General features: G+C 40.4%; 1 protein-coding gene and 1 long non-coding RNA gene across 18 annotated transcripts in view; one reads left to right on the plus strand and one right to left on the minus strand.

Moving 5' to 3' along the window:
* Positions 1-16,074, minus strand: part of CDH11 (cadherin 11) — a 154,523-nt gene that overhangs the window by 115,620 nt on the left and 22,829 nt on the right. The gene's annotated exons all lie outside the window — the stretch shown is intronic.
* Positions 1-16,074, plus strand: part of LOC114484000 (uncharacterized) — a 57,817-nt gene that overhangs the window by 20,316 nt on the left and 21,427 nt on the right. For 4 of the 16 annotated variants that reach the window (XR_008615515.1, XR_008615507.1, XR_008615512.1 and 1 more), the window contains exons 7-11: positions 275-1,565; positions 3,385-3,487; positions 8,275-8,384; positions 11,925-12,001; positions 15,794-16,046. This is a non-coding gene — a long non-coding RNA (uncharacterized lncRNA). Of the gene's footprint in view, positions 1-274; positions 1,566-3,384; positions 3,488-4,811; positions 5,786-8,274; positions 8,385-11,924; positions 12,002-15,793; positions 16,047-16,074 lie in introns of those variants that run through there. The other 12 variants (XR_008615505.1, XR_008615504.1, XR_008615508.1 and 9 more) reach the window with 9 other exon arrangements.

Genomic DNA, 16,074 nt, shown 5'->3' on the forward strand with positions numbered 1-16,074 from the left:
CTTGTTGCGGAGCACAGGCTCCAGATGCGCAGGCTCAGTAATTGTGGCTCACGGGCCCAGTTGTTCCGCGGCATGTGGGATCTTCCCAGACCAGGGCTCGAACCCGTGTCCCCTGCATTGGCAGGCAGATTCTCAACCACGGCGCCACCAGGGAAGCCCCTGGGGGCTGCTTTTAAGAGACCAAAGTATTCCCTCTTCCTGGTAGGGCCGCTATCTGTTTTAAAGGCATCATCTGCCTATGACATTGATTCTAAAATCTCTTCTGGATCTTTAGGTCTGTGAGCTTCTCTAAAAAGAACTGTGGTCTGAAGGAAAACACTGTCTCATCCTTTACAGAAATCAGAAAGGTGAACACCTTGCGTAAATGAAGGCATGCAGCTAGCGCTGGGAGACTGGGCATCTATACTGTAGACCAGTGGTTCTCAAACTTTATAAATCATCAGAAGCACCCGATGACTTCTTCAAACCACTCCAAGTGTTTCTGACTCAGAAAGTCACTGGATGGACCACCTAAATGCATTTCTAACACAACCCCAGGTGATATGGATGCTGCTGGTCCAGTGAGCACATTTTGAAAGTCAAGTCCTAGACTCATCTCTGTTGGTTCTGGGATATTAGAATGTTTATTCCCCCTTTCTGAGTATCCATGTGCCTCTGTCAAGAAAGCTGTTAAGAAGTAAAGAATGGGGCAGTAGGTGTGGACGCTTTCTGAAAATGGACAAGAGCTAACCCAGCACTTAAACTTTACAGAGCTTCCCCATCACCTGGAGACTTGTTATAAATGGAGCTTCTCAGAACCCACCCCCCATCTGGCTGCACAAGGCTGGGTTTAGGGTCCTAGAAGCTTCCTTTGAAACAGGGTCCCCAGGAACATGGAAGCAGACGGTGTGCAGACCACCTCCTATGAAACCCTTGGAAAACAAAGACAAATCCCAGAGCTTGTAAGGAAATAGGTCCTAAGACCCTTTGCTCTGAAGGCCAGGGTTTGGCCTAGAGATTGGACATCCCACAGAACTGTATGCTCTTAGATGTTCCATAACAGAGAGTAAGAGGGAGTGCATCTAATTTGGGTGTGTGTGTGAAAACATCTAAGTCAAATATTCGACTTTAGGATCTTCAGAGTGAATTTTAAACGAGAAAAAAAAAATGATATCATTTGAGAGGAAAGGAAGCTCTAGACCAGCATACCCCAGAATCTTTCAGTTGAGAGCAGGCTTCAGAGTCAGGTGTGAATTGGAAATGTCCCAGAAGATAGGTACGGGGTAGTCAGAGCTACTACATTTTGCACCTGACACAGGATTGCTCGCTCCAGTAATGACAGCAGCACAGCCTGAGCAATTTCAGTGTCTTAATCTCTTTCCCTTTCTTTCAGAATCCAGGGAATTTAGTCTAATTCTTCATGCCTTCCCACAGGAATTATCAAGTGTCAGCTACCATAGAGACTCTACAAGTCGCTTTGTATAAAAAATGTTTGCAGCGATTCAGAGGACTGTGTAATTGAGTTAACAAGTTGCAGGAAATGCATTTACATCCTGGACTGGAACCGACGACCTGTCCATGAGAAGGTATTGAGCAGCGAGGGCTGGCTTATTAATGCCAATCATTCACCACACACCGCTGTAGTCATCAAATTCTGAATTCCAGGCTCTTAACACTTTGATTACAGTTGATACAAATGATGGAAATTAAAAACCCCACTGTTGGCTAAATGTCAAAGGGAGGATTTATGTAAATTGATTGCATTAGGTGAATTGTTTGTGATGTAACATGTTCCACGTGATATCTCAAGGCTGATACACGATAACTATGATTGAGAAAGTGAAAGGATAATGGATTTTGCCAATCCTATTTAATTGGGTCCTCCTCCCAGGTAAGGACTATCTTTGGACTATAGCTGAATCTACTCTAAAATATGCCACACGTGGTCATCCTTTGATATCATCAAGATGCCACTAAAAGACAACGACTCACTTTAATATTTTAAAATTCCCTTCTCCTAATTTTTAACAGTAATTCCTTTTCATGGAAGAACACTTTGAAAATGCAGAGGTTTAAAACAAATTCAAGTTGTTTATTTGAATAAATAAACAAATGACTGCAAAATGAAGTACTGATAATCTTATCACCCAATGATAACCATCATTAGTTACCATCTGAGTTTATTACCTTCTAATTACTTTAACCATGCTTTTTAAAATTTATTTTTCAAAGTAGAGATTGTGGTTTGCATGCAATTCTTTTTATGTATCTTCTGATAAAACTATACCACATTTTCCCATATTATTAAAAATATCTTCATAAATCTAACAAATGACTTCTCAAATCTAAGTTGTATGAATGAACTGTTACTATTTAAAGATTTCCTCTAAGGGCTAGTCATTTAGCATGTTTTCACTTTTTTTTTTTTTTTTTGTGGTGGTATGCGGGCCTCTCACTGTTGTGGCCTCTCCCGTTGCGGAGGACAGGCTCCGGACGCACAGGCCCAGCGGCCATGGCTCACGGGCCCAGCCGCTCCGCGGCATGTGGGAGGGATCTTCCCAGACCGGGGCGCAAACCCGGTTCCCCTGCATCGGCAGGCGGACGCGCAACCGCTGCGCCACCAGGGAAGCCCTAGCATGTTTTCACTTTTGACTCCAATAAAAAACATATGATGAGCAATTTTTAACAGCTTTATTAAAGTATGATTTATATACCGTAAGAAATCACCTGGAAGAACATTTTTTTTGTGACTCAATCTTTGTGTTTCAGGTGTTTCCTAAGGCTAGATATCAAGAAGTAGCAATTTTTAACAGCTTTATTAAAGTATGATTTATATACCGTAAGAAATCACCTGGAAGAACATTTTTTTTTGTGACTCAATCTTTGTGTTTCAGGTGTTTCCTAAGGCTAGATATCCAGAAGTAAAACAATTAAGACGAAGGGTCTGTATATGTTTAATCTCAAGAAAAACTTTGACAAATGCCCTCCGGTATTGATTTATACTGCCATCAGCAAAGTATTAGAGTACTCATCTTATTCCACCCTGGTCAGCATGAGTAGTAGTAGAAGTATTTAAGGTCCTGTCACTTTTAATGAAGAAGTCAAGATGTCACCATAAAGTTCAAAAATGGAAACTGCATTTAGGAATTTTCATTTTCACTTTTGATGCACTTTGCTTTTGTCCTTCCATCTGCTTAGTTTTAAGGTAACATGGTATTCACATGGGCTTCCCTTATTGAACTTCTCGCTAATAATTAAGGTTGAGTGACAATATGAGTAAGTTGCATGCAAACCAAATAACAACCTTACCTAAACAAAGAGACATAAGCTCCAATTCTGGGTTCCCAGTCATGAGCTATATTACCCTCTCTAAGGATTTAACCTTATTATTTTCCTTATCACTAGAAAAAGAGTTGAAATAGAAGATGATCAAACAAAAGTTGCAGTCACTTAACCAGACAACTAATACAGGTCACTGTTTGAGACAAGGGGTTTCATTTTTAAGAAGGTATGTTACATTTATTTAATAGATACCTAGAATCAAATTCCTTACAAAAGTCATAGTTTGCTTTCAAAGAAGTGTCTGTCTGGGCATGCCAAACAATTTAATAACACTCTGTGTTTGAAGAATACAAAATGATTTCTAAATATTCTTCTACCCTCTAGTTCCAGTAGCCCTTCTAAAAACTTGTTCTTAAAACTATCAAAGGGGCTTCCCTGGTGGCGCAGTGGTTAAGAATCCGCCTGCCAATGCAGGGGACACGGGTTCGAGCCCTGGTCCGGGAAGATCCCACGTGCCGCGGAGCAACTAAGCCCGTGAGCCACAACTACCGAAGCCCGTGCACCTAGAGCCCGTGCTCCACAACAAGAGAAGCCACCGCAATGAGAAGGCCGAGCACAGCAACGAAGAGTAGCCCCCGCTCGCCGCAACTAGAGAAAGCCCACGCGTGGCAACAAAGACCCAATGCAGCCAAAAATAAATAATAAATAAATAAATAAATTTATATTAGAAAAAAACTATCAAAGAATGGCAAAATAACTAATTATGCCTTAACTACTCTCATGACTTATTCCATTCTCTTGAGGCATGCTGTGATTTTAAAAAATGAAGGATTTGTAACTGTTAGTTATCAGCACTTCATGTAACTTTTGATTCAAGTAACAAATAGCATTTCAGCTCTATGTATTCATTATGCCACTAAATTGCAAAGGAAAGAAGCCAATTCTAATGAATTGTAACCATAGTTTCTTTTGCATATTACATATTAGAAGTGGGTAGCACTTTAAATTATGGTACACAAAACAGCATATAATTAATTTTGAATAAAAGATAATGTATTCGTGCTAAATACGAGTTATTTTAAAATCTCTTAATGAAGAACTAAGCATATGCTGTGCTGCACTGTGAAAATGTTTAGCATATGTCATTAGAGCCAACATTTTGCATTTATTATTATATTTATTTTCAATAATAATATATTATTTTAAGTGAACACAAAAAAATGTAATCACTAGCATTCCAAATGTGGAAAATATATGCAAATTACAGGAAACTTTCTGGCTCCCCAGAAGTTGTCACTAAATAACTTTTTGATGGCATGGTGCGATTGCAATTTGCAATAGAATGAGAAAAATGGAAGAGACTGTTACTTTTAAATCACAGAACATATGCACAATGAATTTTAAAATTCAGATATGGAGATAAACATTTCTATTCTGAAAATTGACATGTTCTGAGTTTTCATGGAATAGCAATGCTTAAATCTAGACCTTAAGTTCTATCTGATTTAGTATTGGCTCTCTTTCTGACATTGTGCTTCTGGTTTTAAAAGGATGTATCCTGAAGGTTCTACACTCTTACGACGACTGCACTGAAATTCTAACTGAGCATGATCCCTAGTCTTCATTCTGCCTCTAAATACCGTGATCATCATTATCACCAATACCTCTACAAACAGCACCACCATCACCACCAAAACAACACTGAATCTTGGGCCATATCCTTCCTAGCCTTACTCTGCACATCTGTACCATGATGATGCCTAATGTCCCTATAAACTAGCCACGTGACCATAGGCAAACCACCCGTCATCTTTAAGCCTTACCGCTCTTAGCTATAAAACGGCTATGCTAAGGTCCTTTTTATTTCTAATAGATCTGCCCCTTTCCTCAGTTCTTCCTGACTGCCAACAGAAACACACAATAAAACCAGATTTTCTAAACTCACATATGCTTTCTACTCTTGCTTCATTTAAATTTGGAGAGAGGGAAAAAAATGTGGACAGTAGAAATGAATTGCGATATTGCAAAAGCCTAGAATTAAAAACAAAATGTAAAGTTTATTTTTAAATTCAAGGTTCAGCTTCTGTTCCAGAGGAATAATGACTAATTCATCAGAAACAGACTGAACTAGAAGGAACCACTATTTCATTCTTCTCCAAATACCCTAGGTTTGGAGTTACGTTCAATATGTTTCTTTCTCAAGTACTAATGTGCAGTAATGAAAAATTGAAAGATGATAAAATTTTAAAAGAAAACAAAATAATTCATCATACCCTCACTACATAATTGCCACTGGTATTTCAGAATGACTCCTTTCCATCCTCTGGTGTGTGTATGTAGAAAGTTGAAATCACACTGAACAGATAATTCAGTGGCCTACTTTGCACCTCTTAACATTTGACTCTAAGCATATGTCCATGTAGCTACATCTTCTTTGTGAATACTTCCAGTGACAATTACAGCCCACCATAAAAATATACCATAATTTATTTAACTGATCTACTCTTGACAGATATTTAAGCATTCTTTTTCTTTTTTTTTTTTGCTATGATGAATATTTTGTGCATCTGATTTTTTAACATTTCAAGCTACTTCTTTAGTATTAATTCCCCAAAATGTGAGATGAATTTTGTAAAATCTCAGCAGAAATAATATCATTACTTTAAAATAACTTCGGTGGTTTATTTTTTGCACTGAAACACTCATCCTTAGTGTTTTCTGTGAACTGTTTTGATCAAACCAGCACTGTTACCAATGTCCCTGAGTGTCCCATATCCCTTCCCACCACCACTGTTACAGTGGGAGAGAGATATTTATTTTTATATACTGCTTCTCTCTCTAGACTAGGCTTTTCTGCAGGAAGATTCTAGATGATTAAACATCCTAGCCTCAGTTCCCTGCTTAAAGTCAGGCACATTGTAGGTGCTCAATAAACATTCTCTGAATTGATTAATGCATCTTGAAAATTATTTATGGAGCCCCATCCCTGTCCCAGAGCTACAAATTTATCTCTTGCTCAAGATGTAAAAATCTTCTCTATTTATTTTCCTTTATTTATATCCTGGCACATTCCACAAAGAATTTAGTGCAGGAGACCTCTCTGTAAATCAGTTCTGTCATCTAATGCTATTGCTGAGATGAATTTGCAAAGGACAAAGCTCTTCTTTCAGATGTCATTTTAACTGTTTAGTTTGCAAGGATGAAGAGGAACATCAAATTATGTCACTTCTTCAGAGACGTCTTCTTGGGTCTCCTTAGCTTGAATGAGCCATTTCAGCTCCTTCTATTACATGACTCTATTTATGTGCTTTATGACAACTACCCCAATCTGAGATGGTCCTATCATGGATGTTCTGCCTCTTCCAACAGAAGTCTCATAGAGGGCAGGGTCGGTCTGGTTCACTCACATAGCTCCTTCTTGTAGAACTGTAATTAGTACGTGGTATACTCTCAGACCTGGAAGGGTTCTTAGAGGTCACCAAGTTTAGCTCCATTATTTAAAAAGAAAATGTAAACAGATGCCCCAAGAGGGAAAGTTAATTGCCCGAGGTATAACTAAAAAATGACAGAATCTGGGTGAGAATCTGGAATTCCTGACTCCCAGGGCAGTGTTCTTCCAGAGCTTCTTGGTGATGCTGTCTCTAAGCCTGGAGCAGAGGAAAGATATGCTCACTCACACTGAGTGAAGGGAAATGGAAGTCCTTTGGACCAAAGCTATAGCAATCCCAGATTTCCCTGGTGGCACAGTGGTTAAGAATCCGCCTGCCAATGCAGGGGACACAGGTTCGGTCGGGCCCTGGTCTGGGAAGATCCCACATGCCACGGAGCAACTAAGCCCATGCGTATGCCACAGCTACTGAAGCCCACGCTCCGAGAGCCCGTGCTCCGCAACAAGGGAAGCCACAGCAATGAGAAGCCCACGCACTGCAACACAGAGTAGCCCCCGCTCGCCACAACTAGAGAAAGCCCACGTGCAGCAAAAAAGACCCAACGCAGCCAAAAATAAAGAAATTAAATAAAGAAAATGAATAAATAAATTTTTTAAAAAGTGATAGGAATCCCTTTTCTTGGTGTCTTTGGCACTATCAAATCCCTAAGTATAATTCTCTCTTTATATAGCCATTTGCACATCAACCATAATATAGATGGCAGCTGTCACTATCTTCCAATTATTGGTAGGGACTCCTGGGACACAGAGGAGCTGTGGGACATGGCTACAGCTATGTGAGCAAGCCCAGGCCAGGTGCCAGGTGGCCCTTTACCTGGTCCACAGACACACCTCCCCAGTTCTCTTAGAACTCGGCTCACACCGTACGCTCATTGTCCCATTCCTGCACAGAACCATTAACCGTGATTCTGCAGCAGACATTGTGGTTTCTCCTCATCCTGAGAGGCTTTTCCTTACAGGAAAATACAGGCATACCTTATTTTCTTCTGTTTTGCCGTGTTGTGCTTTGCAGATATTATTTGTTTGTTTGTTTGTTTTTGCAAATTGAAGGTCTGTGGCAGCCCTGCGCTGAGCGAGCCTGTTGGTGCCATTTTCCCAAAGCATTTGCTCACTTCGTGTCTCTGTGTCACATTTTGGAAATTCTCACAATATTTCAAACTTTTCTATTATTGTTATATTTGTTATGGTGATCTGTGATCAGGGATATTTGATGTGACTATTACAAAAAGATTATGACTTGCTAAAGGCTCAGATGATGATTAGCATTTTTTAGCAATAAAGTATCTTTCATTAAGGTGTGCACATGTTTCTAGACATAATTCTATTGCTCACTTGACTACAGTATAGAGTAGACTACAGTGTAACTTTAACACACACTGGAAAACCAAAAAATTTGTGTGACTTGCTTTTTGCAGTGGTCTGGAACCAAACCTGCACTATCTCCAAGGTATGTCTGTATATACATAAAGAGAACCCTGTGTTAATGTTGTTTATGTAATGATGTGATATACTAAACAGATTCATTAAACTTCCGGTAATGAGAAAAAAAAAATCTCTTTTCTCAGGAGTTCATGGGAGGCCGAAGGCTAAAACCCACCTTGGATGCTGTACCTGTTCACTATTTATTTCTGAGACCCAAAGACTTTTAGGAATCCAGTAACCCACTCATAGACAGGTAAACTCTGGGGCCACAAAGGGAAAAGCCTTGTGTGAAGCTAGTAGAGGAGACTAGAGACAGAGATGCCCAGAACTCAGGGCTCTCAGTGGCTCAGAGCCCAATACTCTGAAGAGTGCTGTGGTTCTAGAACAATCAGCAGCTCTGGTTTACCTGGTTATATTCCTCTATTTCTAGTCCATGTCCTCTTGGCTCCTTGTGGGAGGAAGCTATGGAGCAGTGTGTTAAAGGAACGAGGAGAGGACTGGGGAGATGCTGGACTGAGACGGGATCTTCTAAATTCCACGGAAGTGTCACTACCTAAGAATCTTGATTACTAAGCTGGTCTAGTATGCTTGGGCCCCCACTTGAATTAAGCAACCCTAGCGATATGTGTGTATACATACATACACACACACACATCTATACATATATATACATCTCTCTCTGTATATATTGATATATATGTACATCTATACATCTATAGGTAAATACATATGTACTATGTGTGCAGTTTTCTGGGCTTATTGTTATACTGTTAAAGGCACTGGTCTCTTTATAAGGCTCTTTGAAAGAAATTCTACTGGCATCAGTGCCAAGAAATGTTTTGTCTCACCTGGAAACGAATGCATTTTTCATTTGTGGTGGTTGTCTAACTCTTGGTGTTTCTCCAGCTGCTTAGGTTACTAGGAAACAGTGCTGTACGTCATAAATTATGGTGTGCTTTTCAGTGAAGTTTCTTGCTCTACCTTACAACCTTCCTCTTGCTTCTCCCCATCTTAATTTCTTTTTAACTTTATTTTGTTGAAATCTTAGTGCAGAGCTGGTATTTATGAAGGCCATTTCAAATTCTCTTAAGAACAGAAACAGCCATAAATAAATGGACAAGTAAATAAACCATACTGTCTAAGCTCTTCACCTGGCCAACCTCTGGGAATCCAATCACCTTTCTCCTGGCAGCCTGTCCAGAGCTTTAGTTAAACCCTAACACATAGTAATTCCTTATTAAGGCAGAGTTGGTCCTCATGGTCATCCAAGGAGCATATACTCAAAGAATAGACTTCTAGCTAATTAATTTTGCTTTCAGTTATTCAACATTTAAGAGGCCTTTTTATGGTTCTAAATGTGTGCATTACAGCATGGATCAGAACATGCTGAAATTACCAATTTAATTATATCCTCCTCCTCCAGACTATTAGCACTTTAAGGGAAGAGACTGTGATAGTTTTACCTCAGTGTGCCTAGTACCTAGCACTGTGGCTATTACCTAGTAGATGCTTTGTGTATAAATGGATGCTTGCTAAAATAGCTTCTGTGTGCATGTGTGTGTGTTTGCATACATAAATACACATATCTATGCATGTATGTATCTATATTGCCTTCCACTGCACAAGCCTCTCTCAAGTCTCAAGCGAATCTCACCAGAACTTACGAGGCAGTGTATTATTCTCTCGTGCAGTTAAGTCACAGACGCACTCACATGGCTCTTACATAGCACAGCCAGGCTTTGAGTCCAGGTTGGCCTCACTCCTAGCTCTGTCCAGTCTGCTGCATTGCCTCTCAGTGTGACATCATAGTGAGTTTCAAGACAGAATCACAACTAATTGGTTGTATGCAAAGATGTCTCCAAACATCTTTGGAAGAGATGAGCTCTAGATAGCTGGGTATGGCCAACCATATTCTCACACTGTTAAGAGAAATACCATATTTTACATTCCTTCATACTCATTATACCCTTTGATTACTATACAACACCATCTAAAATATAGTTTTTAGAAAATGTAGTTACTACATGTGATGGTCAGCTTTCTATGTCAACTTGGCTAGGTTATAGTCTCTAGTTATATAGTCAAATACTCATCGAGGTGTTGCTGCAAAGGTATTTTGTTGATGTAATTAAACTCTAGACTCAATTTTCTTTAAGTAAAGAAGATTATCCTAGATAATCTGGGTGGGCTTGATTCAGCCAGGTGAAAGGCCTTAAGAAGAGAATGGAAGCTTCTTTAATGAAGAGGAAATCCCACCTGAGGACTGAAGCGTCAGCTCACACCTTCAGCTCCCGTCTGCCCTTCCTGCCCACCTGCCCTTTGGGTTTCAGACATGCTTCGCCAACCCGCACAATAGCTTAAGCCAATTCCTCTCAATAAATCTCTTAAGATATGTATATCCTATTGATTCCGTTTCCCTCATAGAATCCTGGAGGAGGCACTATGCGTACATCAATATTTACAAATGGGAAACTACAGAACATTTCATACTCAAAAGAAATGGAAGGGGTTATACAATCTCCTGACAGCAGTCAGGGACACATTTTAACTCCCCTGAATGACAGTTGTCTCCTTACCTGCACCCAAAAGTAAAATTTCAAATTTCTTAAGAAAACCTAAGAGACAATGAATTTAAGGAAGTTGGATTAAGGGGCAACCAGGGTATCTCCACCAGAATGGCATTTATTGGTGATACGCAAGATGGGTAGACAATTGCTATGTTTAATGCCCTCTGAGAAAACAATTCTCTGTTCTTCCACTAATAGTTAGCATCTCTTATGAAGGCAGAAGTTCAGATTTAATGTAAATGTTTCTTCCTGATATGGACATTTAGTTGCTTTTTTTTATATTGTCAGAAGTGAAAATCTAATAACTTTCTCCCTCAAAGCAATCCCTCCAATATGCATGGGCTATTTTCTTCCAGGCATCATCTCAAAGCTTCTTTTCATTACTCAGAGGAACTATATTCTAATAAATCTATCCATTTCAGCCATTTACTTACACAAACTTGTTGTACACATTCATCCACCTCTCAGAAGCCCCAAGAGATGCATACCACTACCCCAATACATCATTGCTAAGACAGACCGTCCCTGGCATAAAGGCAGTGAACACCCATGAGGAGACATGGGCATGAACACACATGCCGTGACCAAGAGGCCCAGATTCTGCCCTTGGCAGAGCCCTGATCTCACCTGTGTTGCTGGTCAAGTTCCTTTCCCTCTCTGGGGCTGTCCTTCAACATGAGGGGACCTGACTCTCAGAACAAATGCTGAGATTCCCTGTAATCATTTATGAAAAATGTCAGCCATGACACTGATATCCTGTCCTCCTTTTCTCCCTCCCTCCATTCCTCCCTTCCTTCTTTTTCACTTTTCTTTTTTTCTATTTTCCTTCTTCCTTCCTTCTTCTCCTCTACTCATCACTTTGTAGGCCCCCAATAATAGTAAATAACATCACAATCATCTTTCTTCATCAGCTGTACTCCTCAGCTGGGATGGGCAGAGAGAGTGGCTATTATTCTCTAATGTCAGTCATTTCCTAACACATCACGTTGCCATGTTTTACCAATCACACTCATCAGTACTGAAAAAATATTTTGTTCATTTGTTTATGTTTTATTGGCTTTCCCCTCAAACGAAAATATAAGGTCCATAAGAGTAGAAACTATGTCTGTCTTGTCCACCCTCTTATCTCCAGCCTAACTGATTATCAGCGTATCATGAAAACTTGCTAAATGTATGGATTGATGGATGACGCATTTTTAATCTAATGTATTTTGCTTTGTACTCAGGTAGCCCACACTGCAAGGTCTGAAGCTTCTGTCAACGTTAGCTCACTCATACTTCTAGAAGCCACGATTATCTCTGGGTATGAATGACTCTATCTTGGCCATCCCCTTTCTATGGATCCCTCTGTTAGGCCCAGCTTTGGGGTGGAGACTTGGGAGAGCTTCAATGGAGCTAAGAAGTGTTAAAGAAGGGGGCTAAGGAAGCTGTGGTTCAAGAGGTGCCAAGACCGACATGTGGGGCTTCCCTGGTGGCACAGTGGTTGAGAATCCGCCTGCCGATGCAGGGGTCATGGGTTCGTGCCCGGTTCCAGGAAGATCCCACATGCCGCGGAGCGGCTGGGCCCGCGAGCCATGGCCGCTGAGCCTGCGCGTCCGGAGCCTGTGCTCCGCAACGGGAGAGGCCACAACAGTGAGAGGCCCGCGTAACATGCGGCGGAGCGGCTGGGCCCGTGAGCCATGGCCGCTGAGCCTGCGCGTCCGGAGCCTGTGCTCCGCAACGGGAGAGGCCACAACAGTGAGAGGCCCGCGTACCACAAAAAAAAAAAAAAAAAAAAAAGACTGGCATGTGGCCGTGAACCTGTCTCCTGTGCCTTCCTTGTCTCCCTCTGTCCAGGTCTTAACACAAGCATGTTCGTTCACACACGTGCGTACCCACATGGCCCAAGCACCACACTGCATCTCCCTACTGTTCATACTTTATTCGTTCCATTGAAACTCTCTCTAACCTTCACATGAATCTGATTTCCTGGATAAACCTGGCATTGGAAGCAGCTGGGTTCACTGAGTTATCACATCTTCTTGGTTCGCTTTGGACCTTTCTATCTGCAAACTGCTCAGGGCTCATTTAGGATGTAAGTACTTATTTTAAAGGATTGTGTATCATATGTGAATAAACACAAGCTTAAGTGAGACAATGTAAGAGAAAGTGTTATAAATTCACCAATACCAGGGGTTAACAGAATTATTATGCTAATATTACTAATGTTTCATCATCGTGGCATCACCATCATCATCATCATCAGGTGGTTATAGTATTGTAGGAAGAGCCCTGGAAAGGGAGACAAAATTTGTGAAATCTAAATTCTATTTTTGGTTTTATTTTTTTTTGGCTGTGCCGCACGGCTTGCGGGATCTTAGTTCCCTGACCAGGGATTGAACTTGTATCCCCTGCAGTGGAAATGTGGAGTCCTAACTACTGGACCACCAGGGAATTCCCTGTGAAATCTAAATTCAGGTTCTGCATCTTGCCAGCTGCATAATGATAAGCGTGTTACATAACCTGAGCCTTAAGTTTCTTTGTCTGAAAAATAAGGGTGAAAGTACAGGGTTGTTTTGAGAATAAAATTAGATAACATAATAATGTGTCTTACAGAGCATCTTCCTCACCAATAGTTGTTTAAAAATGTTTTGTTGTATAAATTGTCCTTTGAAAAATTAAGACCTGCTCTATCTACACAGTATCTACTAGATACAAGTGGCTACTGAGCTCTTAAAATGTGTCTAGTTCCAACTGAGATGTGTTTTATGTGTATAATACACACTAGATTTCAAAGACTTAGTATGAAAAAAAGAATGAGAAATATCACATCAATCATTTTATATTAATTACGCATCATAATATTTTGGATATATTGGCTTAAAATACATTACTAAAATTGTCACGTATTTCCTTTTTACTTTTTTAATTTTACTGCTAGAAAATTTTAAATTACATGTGTGGCTCACATTGGTAGCTTGCGTTACATGTCTATTGGACAGCACTGGCTTAGAGGGCTATCGTCCTCGTCCTGATATTTCAATTATAAACATACAAAAGCTCAAAAACAAAGGATTTAGTGGAGAAAATTGAGTTCTTAACATCCTCAGAGCTATGCAAATATGAGTCATGCTGGGAAAGAGAGCATTATTTATGTCAGATTTTTAAAAAGTACAGCGTGAAACCTTCATAAGCAATGGAAAACTAGTCCTCATCAAATCCAGATGAGAGTTTGGGGTGGAAGAGAGAAACAATAGCTGAGTAAACTTTAGTAGAGGGAACAGAAAGGAACAAATGAATTTGGAGACCTTGAGAACTTGGATACAATATCCACAGTGTCACTTGCCGTATAACCCAGGGCAAGAGTGTCTAAACTCACTGCATCTCCACTGCCTCTCTGCGGAATAGAAATAACAATACACTTCTCACTCACAGATTATTTGCTAACATTTACTAAGTACTCAGATCTTTGTAGATGCCATTGTCATCCCAACGGTGCAGATGAGAAAACTGATACAAAAAAGGATAAGTTATATACACATGGCCACACATGCTGAAAAATGGTGGCAGTGAAATCTCAAGCTTCCTAGTCTGAACCTTCTTCACAGTGAGCTTTTAATCATTGCTCTATACTCAGATCAGACTTTCCCTGCTGTCCACAGAACTAGAGATAATGAACTTAAAGCACATTATCAAGATCATCAAGGAATGGTACACATTTTTACTGTTGTTATGAAGGCACGACAGAGCATTGAGAGGATATTGAATTTATATCACTCTGTGCTGCATTAGCTCAAAAGAGAAACCCCAAAAGATGAGGAGGAACCCACGCTGACTTTGGAAACTCAGAAGTATTTGCAGTGCCCTGGATCCTGCAAAAATTATTGAGTGCTTTGGGGAAATAACATTCAAAAGTTAGCCTATGAAATATGAAGCCAAAAGACTTCTGGCCTCACAGATAATAGACTTAAAATCTGTTTCTACATGTTCAATATAATGAGTGACAGAAGTCTTTCCCAAACTACATTGCATCCCCAGGGTCACCTTTGTAGACACAGCATCAAGTCACAATGTCTTCATTTAAGGTCAAGCACAAATGTCATAGAAATCAAACTATTTACATAAAGCGTTGTTTTGTTTTGTTTTGTATTGTTTTTGTACAAGGCCCAGCAGGGAACTGGGAATGAGGCCGAAGGGGAGCCAGATACAGTGGGAGATGAGGGAATATTCCTAGCTGGGGTAAGCTTCTGCCAGGAATGGCCCCTAGGAATTCCCCAGGGGGTGTAACCGGGTCCAGCACGCTGGATGACCTCCATCTACACACCCGCCCAACACAAATGTCACCTCACGAAGTAACAGTCACGTTTCAGTAACTAGCCAACCTGGCACCTCTGCAAGAGCCATGATTATTTCCGACAAACTAATTTCTTAGTTGGTTAGTTTTCTTAGTTAGTTAGTTTTGTTCAATTTGGTACAAAAATTAAAGTTGTATTAGCACAATTTCTCACGTTCAAGAGCATGTGAATGGCATTCTCAATGCTCTCCAGTAGCAAGCCCAACTGAGCCCTGAAAGGAGGTGCAACAAAGCAGGTAAAGTTACTGTTTCTAAAATAGCTCCCTTTTGCATCCAAATCATCCCTGCATGGGGAGGCATGATCAGTGGGCCAAACCAATACAGTCAGTGTAACTTTCTCAGAGGAGGAAGACCATCTTCAGAAAAAAATGTTAGTCGAGTCATTTCCCATGCAAATGTAAAAACAGGGGAAACAGTACTAGAGATAGTATCAATATTTTCAACATTAAGCAAAGGCAGGCAATCTTTGAGGAGTGATGCTATTTCCGTGAATTTAATCAATTGACATTCTTACCCACAAAGCTTGTCTCACTTGCTTTGTTTTTATAACCCTTGATTTAAACGAGTTAGGGAACAGGTTCTGGAGGCTCTTTGCCAGAGCTGAGGACTAAGTTCTGAGTTTCCAAGAGCCTACCACCCATTTGGTTTTCACGGTCCAAATGAAAATCTGAAGTCCAGGAGCTGGGTTAAGAGGAGCATAATACAGGTATTCTCTGGGTCAAGCAGGGTGACTGACTCTTCTTTTTGGACTTTTTTAAACAGAGCTCAGCTGTTCTTCCTGAGGGAGGCAGTTTTCCATTGGAACCTTCTTATTCTACAAAAGAGGAAACAAATCCAGACAAGGGAAGTGAGTTCCCTCTTGTCCCACGGTGAGTTGATTAACAAATTAGGGATGAGGAAATGGATGGATCAAGGGGAATACAGATGAAAATGCTCAAAGAATATGAGAGCAGACAAAGAAATACTAAGCACAGAGACCCTGTGGACTTCATCTCTTTGAACAAGACTTTGCCAGGTTGGTGTTTGCAATTGCATTTGTTTTT

This window comes from Physeter macrocephalus, chromosome 17 (assembly GCF_002837175.3).
Source record: "Physeter macrocephalus isolate SW-GA chromosome 17, ASM283717v5, whole genome shotgun sequence".
NCBI lineage: Eukaryota > Metazoa > Chordata > Mammalia > Artiodactyla > Physeteridae > Physeter > Physeter macrocephalus.